Raw genomic sequence first — 20538 nt, forward strand, 5'->3', positions numbered from 1 at the left:
TGCTTCCTTTGCATCTTGTCTTCGCGCCCTTCCTTGACGCATCTGGTCCGGTACAACTCATCTTCAAACCAACTTCCGTATCGTCAGCAACATCATCCATGTATTTAAGAGCCCAGCTGAGCAACTTTCGCTTCAGTGGACAGTACTTGCAATCTGGCACTGAATCGCTCCCATTTTGCTATGCAGGTGTGTACAAAGCTTCCTTTATACGCTAAGAAAAGTAACAACGTCTGCTTAGTACTGTTTCCGTGTCCACAAGTGTTGTGCGATGTTTTTTATGAGTGCTTTTCTATGACCCTTTTACTATTGCGCGCTGGTGATGTCGAGATGAACTCGGGGCCTCCTACCTTACGCTCGGAATCACTCCTAGATATTGAATCTTTGCCCTCTGACCCCGCAGAGCAGATGAAAGTTATATTTTTGTTTCTTAAAGATGCCCATACTCGCTCCTTGCAGAGTTCTTAGCAGCCGACGTTAAAGCTATTAAATCCGGCCAGAAAACTATTGAAACAAAAATCACTGCCATTCAGGCCCGCTTAGATGTGCTTGAAGACAACTGTAAAAAAATAGATGAACTGAGCGTGGAAATTTCCGACATTCACACTCAAACAGACGAACTTTCAGTGTTAGTCAACTCGTTAAACTCCCGGCAGGATGAACTGGATGATAGATCCCGGCGCAATAATTTAATTTTCCACGGCATTCCAGATTCCGATGAAACCTGGCAGGAATCTGAAGAAAAGCTAACCGCTATTCTTACCGACTGCTTTCCTGGCTCCCTTGCCCCCCAACGCAATAGAACGCGCCCACCGATTAGGGACTTTCAAAACCAACAAATGTCGTCCTGTCATTGCGAAATTCTTAAATTTCAAAACAAAAGACCTAATCCTCTCCAAGCGTAACAGTCTGAAAGCTAAACAGGTCTCCCTTACTGAAGATTTTTCGGTGGCAACACGTCTGGCACGAAAAAAGCTTATTGAGTTTGCTAAGAGCCAACCTGGTTCCCCCACCCACAAGCTGCGCTACAATAAGCTAATTATGAACAAGTCATGTTACATGTACGACACTAACACTGACACAGTCATCAACATTGATACACGCAGCGCACATGTTGGTTCTGCCTCTGCCGCTGTCCCTGATAACACATCCTAGGTACGCGGGAGGGGTAGTGGTCGGGCAATCACAGCTTCAGTATCTGTTCTTTTCACTAATGTCAGAAGCGTTTTGAACAAGTATAACAATCTAACATCAGCTATCGACACTTTTTCCGCTAAAATTATCGCCTTAACAGAAACATGGCTCACTGCGCATATTCACGACAGTGAAATCTTTTTAAACGCTGAACATTTTTCATTTTTTCGATGCGATCGTGGCACGCAGCGAGGCGGCGGAGTGCTCCTAGCTATTTCCAATGACATTCCTTCATCATGCATACACATCCAGACTAACCTGGAAATAGTTTGGTCCGCGATCACCCTTAATCACCATGATGGAAAAATACAGCGCAGAGAAGGACGAGGACAAAATGAAGACACATAGGACACACGAGCGCTCGTGTGTCCTATGTGTCTTCATTTTGTCCTCGTCCTTCTCTGCGCTGTATTTTTCCATCATGAATAACCAACACGCCCAGACTGCTACGGTATTGAACTTAATCACCAGCGTGTAGTGATAGGGGTTTGCTACCGTCCACCTTCCTCGTTGCCTACGTTTAGTGAAGAACTTTATGATGCTATTAATATGGTCACTACACGTTTTCCTTCATGTCCGCTTTTCTTATTTGGTGATTTTAATTTTCCGAACATAACATGGATCTCGGACCCCCCTTCAATGTCCCCGTTCTCTTTTCAAGGTCGCGAGTTTATAGATGTATGCACAACATTCTCTTTAGTACAATTGTGCACACAAGCAACTAGAATAACAGCAAACGCAGCGAATATACTAGATTTAGTCTTAACAAATCGATCTGACATAGTATCACCTATAACATACCTTCCGGGCATCAGCGACCACTTGCTGCTGCACCTTTACATTAACCTATCTCCTACGAATAACCTTAAAAAGAAAAAAGTTATACGTGACTACAACAGAGCAAACTTTGAGGCGATAAATAACGAGCTATCTTCTTTTATCAATGTTTTCCTTGATAACTTTGACAACCGTAGTGTGCAAACTAACTGGAGCATGTTCACAGCTATAGTGACCCAACTAATTGAACAGTTCATTCCCCTTCGCACGGTAACCGATCACTCAAACGCTCCCTGGTATAATAATCACTATAGTGCCTAGAATATACTGACTAGTGTGTCGAGCGCGCCGGCTGGGATGGCTCGAATAGCAATGAAAGCCGCCGCCGGCCGCATAGCGGCGCTGTGGTGCGAGAGGGTGCGAGCCGGTTTCTCGCGCACATTGCGCCGCGCTGCTGAGAGTTGGAAAGGGAGCTGCGCGTTGCTTTGGCTCACGTTTAATACTTTGTTTTAGAGCTCTTTCAGGAGCTTAGGATTGATATAACGTTTTAACATGCTAATCTTAATATCGAACTGTTTTGTGCAGATTGCTCGAACTTGAAAGCTCAATCGGTACGTGAGCCACACGCTAACCCGGTAAACGCACATGAGAGCTTTCGCGTTTGGAGGAATTCAAACTCAAAGAATACAAGTCACGAAACACAGATTCGGTTTAATAGAACGAAGGCAGCATGTTTAATCAAAGGTGACAATGCGAGTGGAAGGCAATGCTGGCATGTTCTTCCCACTTGTCCAGATATCCTAAAAAGTCTTCCAAGAAATGCATGTCTTGGCTACCCGGCTTAAGTGCACGCTTGGTTATCCTGGAGGTCATTACTCGTATCAGGCGATTGATTAGCTTGACGAAGTCTTCTGTTGGTTGCACCCGAGTGTATATAGTCTCCACATGCCGCCGGTGCAAAAAAAGTCCTTTAATAACCTCATCTCCAAAAAGTTGGAATGCAAGGTCAACCTTCATCTTTTCAAAGTTATTGGGTCTTAAGCATAAGCTAGGCTGTCATCCACGGAAGGTATCCGCATCTATGTAACCGGAATGAGAATGTCCTCAAATGGATGACGGCCTCCGTGGTGGTTAGGTGTCTGCAGTGTAGCCTGGCTGCCACTCTGTTCACCCACAATGTCCACTTCACTGGAGCCGGAGGAGTCGTTGCAGTCTTGAAAGCCAGCTTCGAGAAAACAGGAGCCCTCGTTGATTTCCGAGCCCGAATCGCCGGGTCCAGTCCCTGCGTCCCGCTTATGGCGTTTACAAGCTGGTTGCTGCTCGCATATGTTTCTTTCCTTCCTTTTTGGTGCCGTCTTGGGCGCAAGGTGTGGAGGGTATAATGTTAACGTTTTGAAAATAACGATGTTAAAATAGCCATCTTCTACATGCTTCTGTTTCGCACCCCAGTTATGTAACCCCCCTCACATCATACTCCAATCGGAGCCCGTGAGGTATTTGAATAAAAAATAAATAAAGCAAACAGCAGAACACAAACGAGGAACCTTTACTTACAGCGGCTAATTAAGGTACATCGCGACCTGCGATTGCACAAGGTTTTGCCGAAGTCACCATCTTTTGAATGAAGAAGCTGACGAAGTTTTTTTTTTTTTTTCTCAGATACACAATATGCACGAGACACGGCCGGTTAATCGCGATGAAGCTCATTGGTAATGCCGCGTTTGCGGTGAAACATGCGCCTAATATATAACTGCATCCACATGAAATATGTGTAGCGCAAAAGGACAATCGAGGGACACAGAAAAGGTACACAACACAGGTGCTGTCTGTAGAGCCTGTGTACACTCTTTGTGCTACACACTGCCATGGAGCACCGTTACCGACTCGCCCAGGTTTGCATCCTTGTGAATATAACTGCATGCTCTAAAAATGTTTCTCGCCAACAAAAGCAGTTGCCGTTTACCTTCCGTCATTTCTATCGATGCTTCGTTCCCATTGTACAGAATGCGTACTTACGTAGCATCAGATAGCGCAGTAATACGTACGCTCCTTGTTCTAGCGGTAGCCCCGTTTGCCAAAAAAGCAAGTCTTCTCTGTGCACCACCGCTTTCTCTTTGGCATTTTTCTCTGCAGTCTAGTGAGAGGCACTGGGGAAACAACAATCGGGAACCACGCTTCACCACTGGCGACACAGTAAAAAAAGAAGGGATACAGGCGAGCACAGAACGCGCGCACAAAACGAGAAAAAAAAAAACCGATGCAATCGTCGCCGAGCAGGTAGAAGTGCGGAACGACTCGCATGAGCAAACACCTACACCTTAAATAAACTACTGCACCTTTGTGAAAGCAAAAGACGCGCAGAAGCAGGTTTAACACGCACGCACAACACCAACAGATTGCCGTATTCTGGAGAGAAAACTGCGTCGTCTGCTCAGGTGGCACCCTCCCGACAAGCAGCGCCCTCTGCCGCTAACGATTGGCTTTCATTGCAAATAGCGCCATCCTCGCCCATAGGGAAGCGCGGGCGCTTGTCACACTAGCCAGTATATTCTCAAGCATCTATCTAACAAAAAGAAACGCCTCTACCGTATTGCGAAGCTTTCCCCAACTAGCGAGCGATGGGCTTCATATACAGTTGCGCCCCATATGTACGTGCATGCGCTCAAAGAAGCTAAAATGAAATTTTACTCACGTGTACTGCCCTCTATGCTAACCACAAATGTGAAAAAATTCTGGCGTGTCATTAATCCTTCCACTGATGATAGCATCGCCCTAACTTACCCATCAGGTGACCCCGTTCCTTCCGACGTTTGTGCTACAATTCTGAACCGCGCATTTACTGACAACTTTACAACCATATCTGATGTACCTATGCCAACAATACACTATTCAAACTATTTTATCATGCCCCCAATAACCATTGATATGCCAGGTGTCAACAAGCTTATTGATGGTCTCAGTTTTCACTCTGCTCCGGGATATGACTGTATAAATTCAAAGTTCTTAAAAAACACTTCGGCTTATTCTTCTATAATGTTATCAAAACTTTTCCAGCAATCACTTGATCATTCAACACTTCCTAATGAATGGAAAATCAGAAAAGTGGTTCCAGTCTACAAATCCGGCAGTAAAGCATCCCCTAGTAATTATCGTCCAATATCCCTTACTAGTACCTGTTGCAAAATGCTCGAACATATAATATTCACTAACCTTGTTAATTTCCTCGAATCGAAATCGTTTTTTACATCAGCGCAACATGGTTTTCGGAAATCTTACTCGTGTGAAACACAGTTAATATCATTTACACATGCTCTGCATCACATTCTAGACATCTCATCACTAGCTGACTGCATATTCTTAGATTTTTCTAAAGCGTTCGACAAGGTCTGTCACAAACTACTACTTCACAAACTATCAAATCTGAACATTGACTCTAACTTATTGAAATGGATTGAATGTTTTTTACTTAATCGCTCACAATTTGTCTCTGCTAATGGTTATAATTCTAGCTTTACAGAGGTGTGTTCTGGAGTTCCACAAGGCTCCGTTCTTGGTCCTCTTTTGTTTCTGATTTACATTAACGATCTTGCCTCTCTTGTAAATTCTCATATTCACCTTTTCGCCGATGATTGTGTCATTTATAGAGAAATAACCAATGCTAACGACATTACCTTACTTCAGCCAGACCTTTCTGCTATTGGTAAATGGTGCAAGGATTGGCTAATGCAGCTAAATATTAACAAATGCAAAGTCATGAGCGTATCTAGAAAAACTTCCTCCCCACCCCACTACTACCTCGATAACACTTCCTTGGAATCAGTTCCGTCATACAAATACCTCGGCGTCCACATTACTAGTAACCTCGATTGGTCCCTCCATACCGAGAACATAATTAAAAATGCTAATCGCATGCTAGGCTACTTACGTCGCAACTTTTATAATGTTCCTTCTCACTTGAAACTGTTACAATACAAAACATTAATAAGATTGAAACTCGAGTATGCTTCACCGGTATGGGACCCTACTCATGTGAACTTAATTACTGATCTCGAGATGGTCCAAAATAACTCTGTACATTTTATTCTTGCTAACTACAACCGAACAGCCAGTATAACAGCCATGAAGACTAATTTGTGCCTCCCTCTACTGACATCGCGCAGAAAAGTTTTCCGCATAACCCTGTTCCACAAGTTGTACCATCATCCCGCTCTTCGTGATCGCCTCATTCCCCGTCCAATTTATGTATCCCATCGCATTGACCATCAACACAAAGTTGGAATTTTATCATGTAACACGAAATGCTTCTCACAATCTTTCCTGCCACGAACCTCACGAGACTGGAACCACCTTCCCGCAGAAATTGTTGGCATTACTAACTATAGCGTAGCTCTAGCTAACATTGTATACTCAGGTGCTATTTGGCATTCATGTACTTACATACTGTACTCTCTTCATTTTTTGTGTATTTACCACTCCCCCTCTGTAATGCCTCTGGCCCTGAGGGGTAATGTAAATAAATAAATAAATAAACAAGAAGCTATCTTCACGGGCGAAGCAAGGGGCAAGAAACAATACCTCCATGCTCGTTGATATTTTTTGCTATTTGCTCGCTGGTAAGGAAGGCACTTATGAGGGCCCTTCGATTATAATGTCCTCCCCCGAATGAAGGGGAGGATATGTCCACAACAACAGTGTTAAGTAACGTTAATCTGAAGTTGCTGTATGTACCATAAGTTGTTGCGATATTGAGTCATCATACAACTACTTCTCCTCTTTTGGCCCTCTATCCATCTTTGCTCCCTGCCTGTGAACGAGCAACATTCTCATCATGACAGAGGTCCTTATCATAACAAAGCATGGCTAAAAATACATTCATGAGCATACACTCATGTGTAACGGCAATGGAATTCGGTGTTGGCACATTTCTGCGTCCTGTTAAGATCAATAAACAAAATCATTTACCATTGAAAGAGAATTCAAGAACACAGGTAGTTTTCACAAGTCACCTCAAAATCTGGTGAAGCATAACACCAGCTAGGTTAGGTACAAAGAGCGATAAAGAAACATGAGTGACTTGAACACACCAACCAAAGGAACTATATAATGCAATGTTACACAGTCAAACCCACTTACAACAATACCAGTTTTAACAACATATCGGATATAAAAATGGGCAGCCGCTCCACCGTGAGGTTTGCTATGTGTTCTCTGGTAAAATAAGGCGCTGTCTGCTGCGACCCATTTGCAGGAGCGGAATGCTTCCTGCAACCGGGTTGCAGGAGCAAAATGCTTGCTGCAACCCATGACGTCTTCGCCGGTTTAAAAAATGACGTCACTTCCGGCTATTGTTTTGTGGGTAGGTGGTTGTCTATTCTTTAGATATGTCTAAAGACGTCTATGTCTTTAGACATATCTATGTCTATTCTGTCTATGTCTATTCTTAGATACTTCAGTATGCATGTATTGAGTCATTGCCCGCTGTCTGGAGTTGGACATTTAGTTTTCAACCTCCCTGCGGCCGAATGTTCTGTTGACGACCATTGAACCTGCTTGGGCCCAAACGCCCCAAACGTGGATTATCGAAAGTCAAAAGGTCAACGCAGTTCGACACCAAGGACGGTTAAATACCATTTACTAGGCCGACCGCACGAAAATCTCAGTCATGTAAAGCACGCCTGACTACCAGTCTTGCGTGCGTCTGAAAAGGACGGGAAACTTGGATAAGCTTTCCTCAGCGGTCTGGATGAATAGTTAATGATTGTAACATCTATCAGCTGATAGAGAGACTTTAGGGGATACTAGAACATGACAAAACAACGCGTAGAAGCAGGAAAGGCGAGGATCACACAGGCCTGTGTGGGAAGCTTTTGTTTCGATGCACCACGACGTACTAACCATTTGTGCGACATACTATCATTTTGTGTGACCCTTGTTGCTATGACACGGTGTAGAATAATGATTTTATACCTCATTTTATGACAGCGCACTGTCAAATGTATGCAGGGCCGTTTTCTAATTACGGTGAGGTATGCGATTTCGCTTTGTGTTCAAAGTGCATCAACAATTTGTTTTGTGTGTGTGAAGACCGCTTATAAGCTGATGTCTAATATTTGGTACGCAGGGACCTTCCTGATATGTGTTTTGGAGTCTAGCATGTGCTTGCTGGTTGCTGAAGCTGAACAAATGGGACTATGAAAGGCGGAGGCAGCATATGCTCTAACGCCACAAGGTGAGCCCTGTACTTAATTTCAAAACAATTGCTGTGCCACCGTGACTGGTCATTTGTTTTACATGGGGAACATGCTTGGGCACAGGTCACCAGATTGCATAGAGTGCATGAATGAATTGAACAAGCAAGCATTCCTGCAGCTGCAGTGTCCAGCTTGTAGCTCGCAGCCTTTCTTTCTCAGCTGCAATTAATGCATCGCAAACAGTGCGCAATGTAACAGTTGATTCAGACTAAGAAAACCAGACTAGCTCCAAAAACAAACAAATGTTTGCGCAAGATGGAAGATCAAACCACGCTATATTGTCTTCTCAATTCGCTGTGAAAAACTGGTAAAGCTGCCTTCTTTAACGAATGATGCACAGATTGGTTGTGTTGCTTTTTTTGTGCATGTGACAAAGTTGCTGCCAGAACTTGATAGCTTTGGAAACCACTGTGAAAGATAAAATGAGGTCTGCAAGATTGGCATCAATGGCTTGCAAGACAAGCACCACAGAATGTACACCCTGCCAATTCTTTAACAGTACCGCGCGAGTGTCAACTATCAGAGCAGAAGCAAAGTGCAAATCAGGAGAGGGAACAAGCAGGGAGGCGTAATCATGCTGCTTGAGCGAGTGTTGTCTGCTTGGCTGTTCTGCTCCGTTGGTAGCAACCCCTTGAATCAAGTTTCATATCAGAGTTCTGGAAGCGCTTTGCTATGTGCTTGTGGTTTTAATCTGTGCAAACTTGTAACGTTGCAAATATTACACTTGTCCCTGGTTCTATTTGCGAATACTGTCTGGTTTTTTTGGGTTTTTTTTTTTTTTAAGTAATGATTGTGTCGATATTTAATATTCTCGACAATAATTTTTCACAAGTAACAATGGCAAAAGAGTTATTGGGCATGTTCGATTTTTTATCAGAAATGTGTGTACTTTGAAGATATTATTTGCACGATATTTTTATTTTCTTTATTTGAACATACTGCTGGTCCCCTCTTAGGACCATTACAGGAGTGGATTTATAGACAAGGATGCAAGCTAACAACAAACAATACAAAAGCCAGCAATCAGGTTTAAAAACAAGAAAGGAGCATTCATATGCGGAAACATCGAGTGAATAACAGAAGATGGAAGATAGCCAACTCTGGCGTTCAAAACATGCGTTTAAACACGTCTCAAAGTATTCCTTAGTACAATCATACACTGGGTACATAATCGAGTGCGAAAAAAACTTAAGACCATACAGACTGGATGGTCATCAAGTCTTGCTTGATGACAGAACTGATGAGGCTGCAAGCTCTATGAATTTTTCTAACGAATTCTGCGCAGTTACAGATTTATCTAAGGCGTTCCATTCCCTTACTGCTCGGGGAAAAAAAGAAAAATAACATGTGCTGTTAGCGCAAGCGTATTCATTAATTGTAAACTCATGCTTGCGAAGTGTTTCTCTAGAACGGTTAAAACAAATGTAAGTAGCAGGATCCATGTTGAATGCGTTATGAATTAATTGATATAAAAACTCGATGGAGTGTTACGCGACATGATAATGTGTCTAGACCTGTGCAGGAAAGCAGCTTCATGGGAGAGTCAGTGCGCCGGTATCTGTGGTAGATAAAGCGAACTGCTGTTCGTTGAACTTCGTTGAAGATTGGACGGATAAGGATCTTATACGCGAGTAACTTGGTATCTGAGGAAGCGCAAGGCGCGTTTAAGGAAGTATAAACTACTCATGGCTTTTTTGGTAATGTTTTGTACTTGGGGTTTGGAGCTGAGATGATCAGAAATAATCACACCAAGGTATTTCTTTTCAGTTACTATTTTAAGAACTTGATTGCCTGTGCCATAAGAGAAGCTAACTTTTGTTTTCTTATTTGTGACTGACATCACTACCGTCTTTTACATATTGATGACCATTTGCCATGTATTACACCACTGTATGACGTTACTTAGAGCTGTGTTTAGCCTTTCTTGGTCTGCTTGAGTGTTTATTTTTTGATATAGCACGCAATCATCAGCAAAGAGACGCACCTTTACATCCACGTGATACGTTATGTCATTTATGTATAGAATAAATGGTGTAAGCAGAGAGCCTTGTGGCACCCCAGAAATAACCGGAACAGTATCAGAGGCATAGCCATTGTATTGCACATATTCCGATAAATAGCTGGCTATCTACCTCGTAACAAGTATATCATTTAGTTTGAAGTTCAGTTTGGCGTGTGTTACACGATCAAAAGCTTTCGAGAAATCAAGGAATGACTTTGGTCGTTGATCTAGGTCATGAAAAATTTCTGTGAGCTGGGTAACAGCCATCCTGGTCTCGGTATGTTCTTTAAGAAATAAAATACGTTCAAGTATTTTGAGAGATATAGGCCGAGAATTAGACGCCTGATTTATGAATGGGAACTATTTTTGCTATCTTCCATTCAGCTGTCCTCAAGTGACTTAGAAAATATTAGGTAGAGATATTCGCTAATTGGTTCAGCATAACGCTTAAGAAAGCAATTCGGAATTTCATCGGGACCCAAACTTTTTTTCATTAAAGGGACACTAAAGAGAAAACTCAAGTGGGCTTGCATCGATAGAATGCCAATTCCTGATTACAAAAAATCCACTCTTACTGAAAACAGAGCTGTTATAAGGTAGTAAAGAGGAAGAACAGAAATACAGGTAACCCGCAACTACAAATCACGTGACGCGCTAGGGATCACGAAGGCTGACAAATGCGAATTACGTTGCTCGTTCGAATGCGGTCGTAGGTTCTGTCTCGAATATAACAACACGCTTTTATCATACGTAAACGACGGCGAAAAGACAACGTAAACATTGCAAGGCAAATACAAAAATATACTTGGAGGAGCCACAGGCGCCCACTTCAGTTTTGGTTATGTTTCGGCTCAGGCAATTCGTGCGCACTCGGATAGTTTGTTTGGATCTGCAGCGCCTGAATTAAGAGCTTGGAGCAGCAGATGCGCCTGGCTCGTTCCCATTTGAGCATTCGGAGGCACGAGCGAGCGAAAGCCGCTGCCGCCGACACGCTCCTTCGTTCACACTTCTGCGCCAACATATCGCCGCCGTCGCCGCTTCGACTGCGACCTGACCGCTCGACTGCAGCTACGTACGCCACGAAAAGCATACATATGCTAAGTACCGAACGAAAAACGCATTATCATTCAATTGTTAACTAAATCATGGTACATCTGACCAACATACTGCGTCGACAAGACCTTCAATGTGCTATTTGCAGGCATTGTAAACAAAAGGGGCATACTTGCCGCTCATACCAAGGAGAGCATCGATATATTGTGGTCGTCGCCCGGCAAAAAACAGGGCCTCAGGTAAAAAGTAACAACTAAAAATAATGAAGCACCAGAAATGCATTACAAAAGGTAAAAAAAATCATTTTGTAGAAAACAAAACAACAACGCCAGTACCGGTAAGATTCGAACTTGCTACTTCTTGCTCCGTAACGTTCGGCGCTAACTGTTCGGCAACGCCACTCCACAGGAACCCCAGAAATATTTCTGCACTTTATGTCATGGCCCATTTACAATAAAATGTTTCTGCCGCCGGTCTAAAAATTACAACTTCTTGACCATCGCAGCATGCTGCCTGCTCTCACGACTTGCAACTAATGTTCTGGATGCCTATGCGCACTATACTGTGCACTGGATCCATTTTAACATGTAGAATTTCACAGCGCTGGCAAATATAGTGGCGTCAGCTCTTCGGTCGTGCTCTGCTACCGTGGACGTAATTTTCGTTGAACATGGAGCTGTAGCACAATACTTGAAGGAAAAAAGTGTGACGAAGCTTCAAAACTGACAAGCGCAGCAGCGAGGACACTATTTTGCTGGTAACTAAATCTTATTTGTATGTAACATGTCGGGAAGCGTTTCGATGACCGAGGGCTCGGTTTGTTTATACACAGTGCGAGAAGGAGCGCAAAAGCTTGAGAAACATGTAAAGTATTGCGCATTACAAGCGCTCTATGTTTTTTTTTTTATTCCTTTATGGGCCCATCGCTCGTTAAATGACTCCCTTCATCGTTTTATTTATTTTGGATGAGGCCATCATTGCGAGTACGCTGTTGCCAAGTTGGCCCTTGAGGGATGCGACGCCGCGGGCCGCGCCGGCCACAGTTTGAATTCCACCGGCGGGAACAAGAAAAAACCTCAACTTCTTATCGCAATATCTCAGCAATTATTCGATTTTTTGCTGCCGGATATGCGGCGACAGTGCCACCAAATGTAGTTTATTAGATTTTCATCGCATCTTTGGATGCCTTTAGTGTCCCTTTAAGGTTCAACAACAGAGAAAGAATCCCAAGTACGCTTATAACCGGAGCGCCTAAAAATTGTGTTGACTGATTACTATGACACAATAAAGTTCCTAAGACATTATTGTCGGCAGTGAAAGTGGACTGGAAGTAACTTTTAAATGAATCAGCTTGCTGCTTTCCATGTGAAAGCGAAGTAGCAGTCTCATTTTTTCTGTTTATATACTTCCAGAACTTGTCCGGGAGATTTTTAATGAATTTGTTAAGTGTAGCGCCACAAAATCGTTTTTTAGCCTCATGTACCTTATTCTTTGTTTTGTTAGCTTACTTATGTTTATCTTTAATTCTAAGCTTGCTCTTTGCCTATTTCTTTGCCTTAACCTACTAATTTTTCATTTCATGTGAATTATATCTCGGGTAATCCACGGATTGTGCTTGCTTGTGGCCTTCTTTATGCAGATATTGCGGCTAAAAACAAACCGTGGCAGCTTCTCCAGGGCACCGATATGCCTACCAGCCGATTGTGACAGGGTTGCTTCTCATTAATCAAAGCTGCGTAGCAAACAAGGCTCACTGCAGCAGCAAGAATTGTAAGCACACCTTCGCACTCACTTACTTTGTCATCTGCATCTTCCGGCACAGCAGCGCCAGGCAGCCGACGGTCGCGCGGTACTGAAGAATTGGCCAGGTGTACACTGCCTACGGTGGTGCCCGTTTCGTAGCAGAGGCAATGCCTGCCTAAAGTATATCCTCTTCACTTGTCGAGCAAAGAAGTATTCTAGTTTCCCTTGCTGAGAGTGGGGCATGCAGCCCCTCCACTCCATCACTCCATCCACTATCTTTTCACTAACGTTGAACACTTTCTTTCCGCTCATCAGATTTTTCTTTTATGCCAGGGGTCTTGGCGCACGCCCCGCGGAGCTGTGTGATGCAGTCCACCAGCTCAAAATTTTCAGCTGACCTTTTGAAAGCATTACCACCAGCCCTAATTTTAAACTAAAATAAACTCAGACTTTGTACCCAGTTAGTACGCATTTATTTTTGAAAAGGCGTTGACCCCTTAATCTGCGTGAACTTTCATTTGACACCACTATGCCATCAAAAGCAAGGAGCCGGACATCCTGCCTTCTCTTTCGTTTCCAAGGGTGCTTTTCTTCTTTTTTTTTTTTCTTGTTGAGGATTATAAGTGTATCATTTCAGTACCTCTCTCCGAGCGATTCTGAAGCTGCTTTTGTCCGGCATTCAAGCGGAAAGGAGCACACATTGCTTTTCTTTTGCAATAATGAGAGGGCTAGGTCTGGGAAAAAGAAATTTTACTTAATTTTGTTCATTTTATAGTTATTTATTGTACTTTGTTTCCTGTTTTGTTATTTTCTATCTCCTGGGTCATGAGAGAAACAGCTTTCTCAATGCGGCCCACATAGCAATATGAGTTTGAGACCCCTGCTCTGTGCCCATAATGGCGTGGCAATCAATGGATAATTCATAATGAGTTTGTCTGAAAGGTAATTGTTTAGCAAAAAACTACCATATGCCACTGGTCAGCCCAGACCCACAACCTGCGCATCATGGTGTTAGAATAGAAGTGTGTGAACGGGCTCTACTGCATCGAACAGTAAGTGGCAATACCGATACTCAGATTTCCATAGGCTGCCGAGAGTCTGCATTGACTGTTGGTGGCTGCGGGTTCGCTGGTTGCCGCAAGAAATGGCAGTCAGTTCTCAACTTGCATCGGTGCGCATTTTGGTTTTCTCGCTGACGCCCCCGCTCCACGCCTTTCTTCGATCATGGTATATTCTAAGTTGTAATGTAATGTAATGTGGAAAAAAGTGCATTGTTCCCCGCTGCAATACAGGCTACATATTCTGCAAGGAAAAATGTCAGCTTTTTTCGATGCGAAAAGATGTCGAACAACTTCAGCTATGGCGGCCGGAGTACCAAGAAAGGACCGAGCTGTAGAGTCACTGTTTGTGAGGGGCACTTGGAGCCCAGGTTTGTGTCCAAAACATGGACGACAGAGTTAAATGGGCATGTGCTGCAAAGCATTGCGCGTTGCTAGCAAAGGAAGCGGTCCCCACGATATTCTCTGCCTGCCTTGCCTAACTTTCAGACTTCGAAAAGAAGAAAGCGGCCCACTGAAAGGCAGCCCCAGGAACCGAAAAAATAGAAGGTCGTCAAACCTTGTGTAGAAGCGTCAGGTGAAGGTAGTGACGCGCTTCACGCGACACTGTGTGGGCATGGACCGGCCCAAAAGCAGAGTGCGGCTTAGCCCATGGGCCGTCTGGGCCGACACATGAACATTTTTGCTGTACCCGGGGAGGGGGGGGGGCTTAAACGTTCGGGCCTGAGCCGGATTCGGGCTTGTACACAGAGGGCCGATGTCCGATTTATAGTCACTTTGTAAGACTAAAATACAAATCCGCGGCATCGCAGCAGCGAAACGGATGAAATAACCACGGTACGCTCAGAGAAAAAAGTTTAGTCTTAGTTTATTTATTTACTTATTATGGCACCGCGGTAGCTTAGTCATTAAAGCTCTCGTGTACTGAACTGGGATACCCTAGTCTGATCCTAACTGGGAGACAGCATTTCAGTCGAAGCTGAAAGCATGGCAGGCATACTTAACGATTGCAGTTTCATTGAAGAACCCCAGGTGTCCGAAATGATCCAGACACCTCTGCTAGGGCGTCCTCACACCTTGAGCCGGTTTGAAACCGGGACCATTGCTCCAAAAACATAGCCCTTTTCTTTTTTTTTTTTTTTGGTGTCATGTAATTTTTTTTTCTCCACGTGAGAAACTTCAAAACCAAACATGGGCATGGTTTTCATTTTGATCTGTTGATTAGAACGTCTCATAACTGAAATGGCCACAAAGGCTTAAAGAGTTTCGAAATTTTCTTGACGATAAAATAAGATAAATTTTGAAAGAGCAAATTGTAAATCGAGTCAATCAGTGTCGTAAACAATTAGATGCGCGCCGGCCACATTGAACAATACAAACAAATATATAAAATTACTCCCCTCGGTGACAAGAGCAGCAGTCAGACACCGCTCTTGCATGTTTTAAAGCTTAAAATGCCATGTGCGGCTTGCGCTAGTGTGGTGCAGCGTGGAGTAACGTCCCAGACATGGCTCATTTTCCACACGTGCATTTGCGCAATAAATTACAGAGTAGCGCCGAATGAGGCTGTTTCAGCTATCAGCGAGCACAGATAGTCTGGTCTGCGATAAGGCGCTTCCGCATATGGTCAGTTTTATATACCACTGGAGACTAGGAACTGGAAACCTCATACAAACCACTGGGAAGGGCCAACGTTCGAACGCTTGATGAGGTGCGGTCTTTTTCAAGGTTGGTGTTCAACACTCTTGACGCCTCAGCCACAGATACACAGTTTTGCTGCTGCAGCGAAGCCATCTTTCTCGACAAGGGAATATGGGGGCGGGGGGGGGCCTTCTACATGCAGAATCAGCGAAGAGCATTGCAGCCAGAACTTGTGCAGCACCTCTAGCACACCACAGGGTGGGCACACCGCCTGAGCTTCTTGTCTTTGGTCTACCACCGTCGCCTCCAGTTCACAGATACATTAATTCGAGAAGAATATTGGCTTTCTCTTTCTTTGACAGAGGCGATACCTACGCTTGACGAACAGCAGTTTTGGAATGGCGTGAAGATTACATACGCACGCAATTGGCTACACTGCGTTTCCTCGAGATTTTATTGTCATATTTTACTGCACGCGGTATCTAAATATTAAAGCCTCCTCGCAAGAAGTCCGATGACTTTTTTTTTTCCCTAATTGAACGCGATTTCACGGATTGAAATCATGGCCAAACTGGTTGCTTTTAAGGGGGACATGGCTCTTAAAGCTATTTTTCCTATGTTTTTCAACAAATTTGATAAAACCTAGTATTCTGATTTAGTTTCTTGCACTGATTTCAAATATGTAATTAAGTTTCAGATTGGCCAATTATTTCAAAAGATAAACGAAATTGTTTATAATTTGTGGGAACAATGAAAAAATAACTGCAGTACAAAAAATTCACATGAACACTTTGCTAGATACTAGAAAACGTAACGAATACAATGTTAGGCACACTTTTATATAACAAATATTAGCGATGTTATAGCAGTTCAAAGTTCCCTGTTCCAAATGTGAGTGCCTTCCTGTCTGATTTAGAGCAAAATTGAAAACTTTGAACTGCTATACATCGCTAATATTTGTTAAATAAAAAAAATGCTCCTAACATTGTATTCATCACGCTTTCTAGTACCTAGCAAAGTAACCACGTGAATTTTTTGTAGTGCTGTTTTTCTTTGTTTCTGCAAATTATGAGAGAAGCGAAATGCAATACAGCTGACATATTTTGTGATGTGTTTGGAGACTGTAAACGGCCTAAACTAATACATTCTTTTTCAGCGAATTTCTAACAGTCTATAGTTACCATGGGAAGACGAAAGAGTCACACTGGCCATACTGCCCGAATCCGTGCGAGTCTCACTGCCTGTCGGAGGTTGGGCACACTACAAGCAGTGGCGTGCCGCGCGCTGGCGCGGCTCGTTTATATGCAACCCTTCAGACACCACATGGTGTCTTCAGCATGGCCCCTGCGCAAGGATGACACGCAAAATCGTGAAGCGTTCCACATTTTTCCCCTTCATGGATCACTGCCTTGTCGTGGCGGAGGGGCTTGCGAAACTCGATGAAGTCGTGAGCTCTGCTGTGTAGGGCCACCCAAGATAGACAGGTCACGGCAGAGAGTTCTGACAAAATGTGATTCACTGGAGAAGGTAATGGTAACCCACTCCAGTATTTCCTGCCAAGAAAACCCTATGGCCAGTCACAATACCATTATCGATATGGCGCCGGAAGATGAGCCCCCCAGGTTGGAAGGCGTCCCACATGTTACTGGGGATGAACAAAGGGCGATTCCTAGTAGCTCCAGGACGAATGAAGCGGCTGGGCTAAAGCCAAAAGGACGCTCAGTTGTGGATGTGTCGGGAAGCGACCGGAAAGTCCGATGTTGCAAGGAGATATATCACATAGCAACATGGAATGTAAGATCTATGACGCAAGGTAAACTGGATGTCGTCAAGCGAGAAATGGACAGATTGAACATTGATATCTTGGGTATCAGCGAGCTCAAGTGGACCGGAATGGGAGAATTTAACTCCGGCGACCATTATGTCTTTTATTGTGGGCACGAATCCAAGAGAAGGAATGGGGTCGCTCTCATAGTAAACAGAAGAATGGGCAAAGCAGTGCTAGGGTACAACCCCAAAAACGACCGAATGATTTCACTTCGGATCCAAGGTCACCCTTTAAACATAACAGTTATCCAAGTCTATGCACCGACCACTGCTGCTGAAGAAGCTGACGGTACTGATCTCGAGCCGGGCATCCTGAAGAGTGAAGTTGAATGGGCCTTAGCCAGCCTTGCTAAGAACAAAGCTAGTGGAATTGATGGTATTCCAGCTGAGTTCCTTCAAAACCTCAACCACGACGCTGTTAACACACTGCATACATTATGTCAAAAGATTTGGACAACCCTGCAGTGGCCACAGGATTGGAGGAGGTCAGTTTACATCCCCATTCCAAAGATTGTTCCAACTACCGCACGATCGCGCTTATTTCGCATGCTAGCAAGGTGATGTTGAAAATCCTCCAAGGTAGGCTGCAGCAGTATGTGGATCGGGAGCTTCCGGACGTGCAAGCTGGGTTTCGCAAGGGCAGAGGAACTAGAGACCAAATTGCCAACCTTCGCTGGATCATGGAAAAAGCAAGAGAATTCCAGAAACCCATTTACTTCTGCTTTATTGATTATGCGAAAGCGTTTGACTGCGTAGATCACAGCAGATTGTGGCAAGCTCTCCAAGAGATGGGAGTTCCAATTCACCTCATCTGTCTCCTCAGGAACCTTTATGAAGGGCAAGAGGCCACAGTCAGAACTGGGCATGGTCTTACTGATTGGTTTCCGATTGAGAAAGGGGTGAGGCAAGGCTACATACTGTCACCCTGCCTATTTAACCTATATGCAGATTGCATCATGAGGAAGGCCGGTCTGGACGAGTCTTCAGCTGGAGTGAAGATTGCTGGAAAACGTATCAACAACCTTAGATATGCGGATGATACCACTTTAATGGCAGAAAGCGAAGTGGAACTCAAGAGACTTCTGATGCGCGTACAAGAAGAGAGTGAGAAGTTTGGGCTTAAACTGAGCATTAAAAAGACGAAGATCATGGCGTCTTGCCCTATCAAGTCCTGGAGCATCAATGGACAAGAAGTGGAAGCTGTGACAGATTTTCTGTTCTTGGGCGCCAAGATTAACTCGGAAGGAGACTGCAGCCATGAAATTAGGAGACGCCTGCTTCTGGGAAAGAGAGCAATGGTTAGCCTTGACCGCCTAGTAAAGAGCAGAGACAGTAGTATGCCAACCAAGATCCGTATAACCCGTGCTATGGTCTTTCCAGTTGTGATGTATGGATGCGAGAGTTGGACTGTGAAAAAGGCTGACCGCCGAAGAATTGACGCGTTTGAATTGTGGTGCTGGCGAAGACTCTTGAGAGTTTCTTGGACTGCCAGATCAAATCAGTCGATATTGTCGACCATAAACCCTGACTGCTCATTGGAGGGTCAAATTCTAAAGTTAAAGCTCAGCTACTTTGGTCATCTGATGAGAAGAGAGGAGTCGCTGGAGAAAGATTTGATGTTGGGAAAGGTTGAGGGTCGCCGGAGAAGGGGTAGGCAGCGAACGCGATGGTTAGATGGCATTCTCGAGGCATTGCAGATGAAGCTATGTGATGTTAAGAAGATAGTGAGAGACCGGAAAGCGTGGCGCGCTCTTTCTTACGGCCTTCTCCATCGCCGCGGGAACAATGGGAACTTTTCTCCTTGAGTCACGCTCTCCGCCGCCGCAAGGGGCGCGACCTGCTCACTGTTCGCTCCGCGTCTGCTTCAGCGGTGGCGAGTGGCTTTTGCCTGGTTTCGCGCTGTCGCTCCCAGGTTTCGTGGTGAGTGCAGCCCCGAAATGAAAGAACACAGAAGGTAGATGCTGCAGTGGCATGTCGTCAACGTACTACACACGTGAACGGAGTCTTTATATAAAAAACACTGTCACTCAGCAAACGTTCGACAAGCATATGACGTACATTGTGGCATATGGTAGCTACTTTTGTCCATTTTAGTCCGAATTTTCCCCAAGCCTGTACAAGAATCAGAATATCAAAAAAACCTCAATGGGCAGTGAAGCTTCTTGAAGGCTAACATGACAACAAATCGTCTGCAACAGCAAAACCGTCTTTCAGCGCTAGATGCGAAACCATCCATGTAACACCAAAGATGAAAATAATTTCATAAAAATGCAATGTAAATTGCAAAATGCTTGCATGATATAAAGTATTAGTATAACAGTCAGAGTAAACGTTGTAGGGTTGAGTGTTAATTGTTATTACAATTAATATATTAGCCAATGTGTGGTATTATAAACATTATTTTAATTTTGCAAATAAACATTGTTTTACTGAGATTTTTACATAATATTTAGCTTATTACGAAAACAATCAAAAATAGTTTGATATTCATGACACCACTTGTGCTGGAGGTGGTAAAAGGAGGCTAATAAATGATGAAAGTGATTGCAGTGACTTACTAATGAGTTCACCTGCTATATCGAAAGTATGCAAGAAACTTCAAAAGCTTTAAAGAAGGACACTCTCACTGAAGACTCATTTCAAGCCCTATATAGCGACCCATTGAGGCTCTCTTCGGGAAAGTAAGGTTAATGTGCGGAAGGGAATGACATATGCTAGATGCGAAGGCCGTAACAGCTAGCGGCACATGACTACATTGTCAAGACGGACGTTTCATCTGAGAGCGAAATCCAGGCACCTTGCGTCGATGCCAAAAAAAAGAAAAAAATGTAATTTCTGCTGTGCCGCAATCAGTAACCGAGGAATTGAAGGAAGTGATGGCATATCCTGCCATCCCGTTTCCCACTGTCCCATATTCCGGTTTAGCTTACATCGGTTAATATATTGTTAAGTTAATCCACTTCGGGTCGACGCTTGCGCTATTCTTGAAACTAGC

At 43.9% G+C, this 20538-nt stretch overlaps 1 protein-coding gene and 1 pseudogene across 2 annotated transcripts in view; one reads left to right on the top strand and one right to left on the bottom strand.

Annotated features, from left to right (window-relative positions):
• Positions 1-20538, bottom strand: part of LOC146210302 (uncharacterized) — a 190728-nt gene that overhangs the window by 111364 nt on the left and 58826 nt on the right. The window lies entirely within an intron of this gene.
• LOC146210304 (U6 spliceosomal RNA) lies at positions 16994-17105 on the top strand (annotated as a pseudogene).

Source organism: Amblyomma maculatum, chromosome 1 (genome assembly GCF_055883805.1).
Source record: "Amblyomma maculatum isolate TAMU_Amacu chromosome 1, ASM5588380v1, whole genome shotgun sequence".
In the NCBI taxonomy this organism is placed as follows: Eukaryota; Metazoa; Arthropoda; class Arachnida; order Ixodida; family Ixodidae; genus Amblyomma; species Amblyomma maculatum.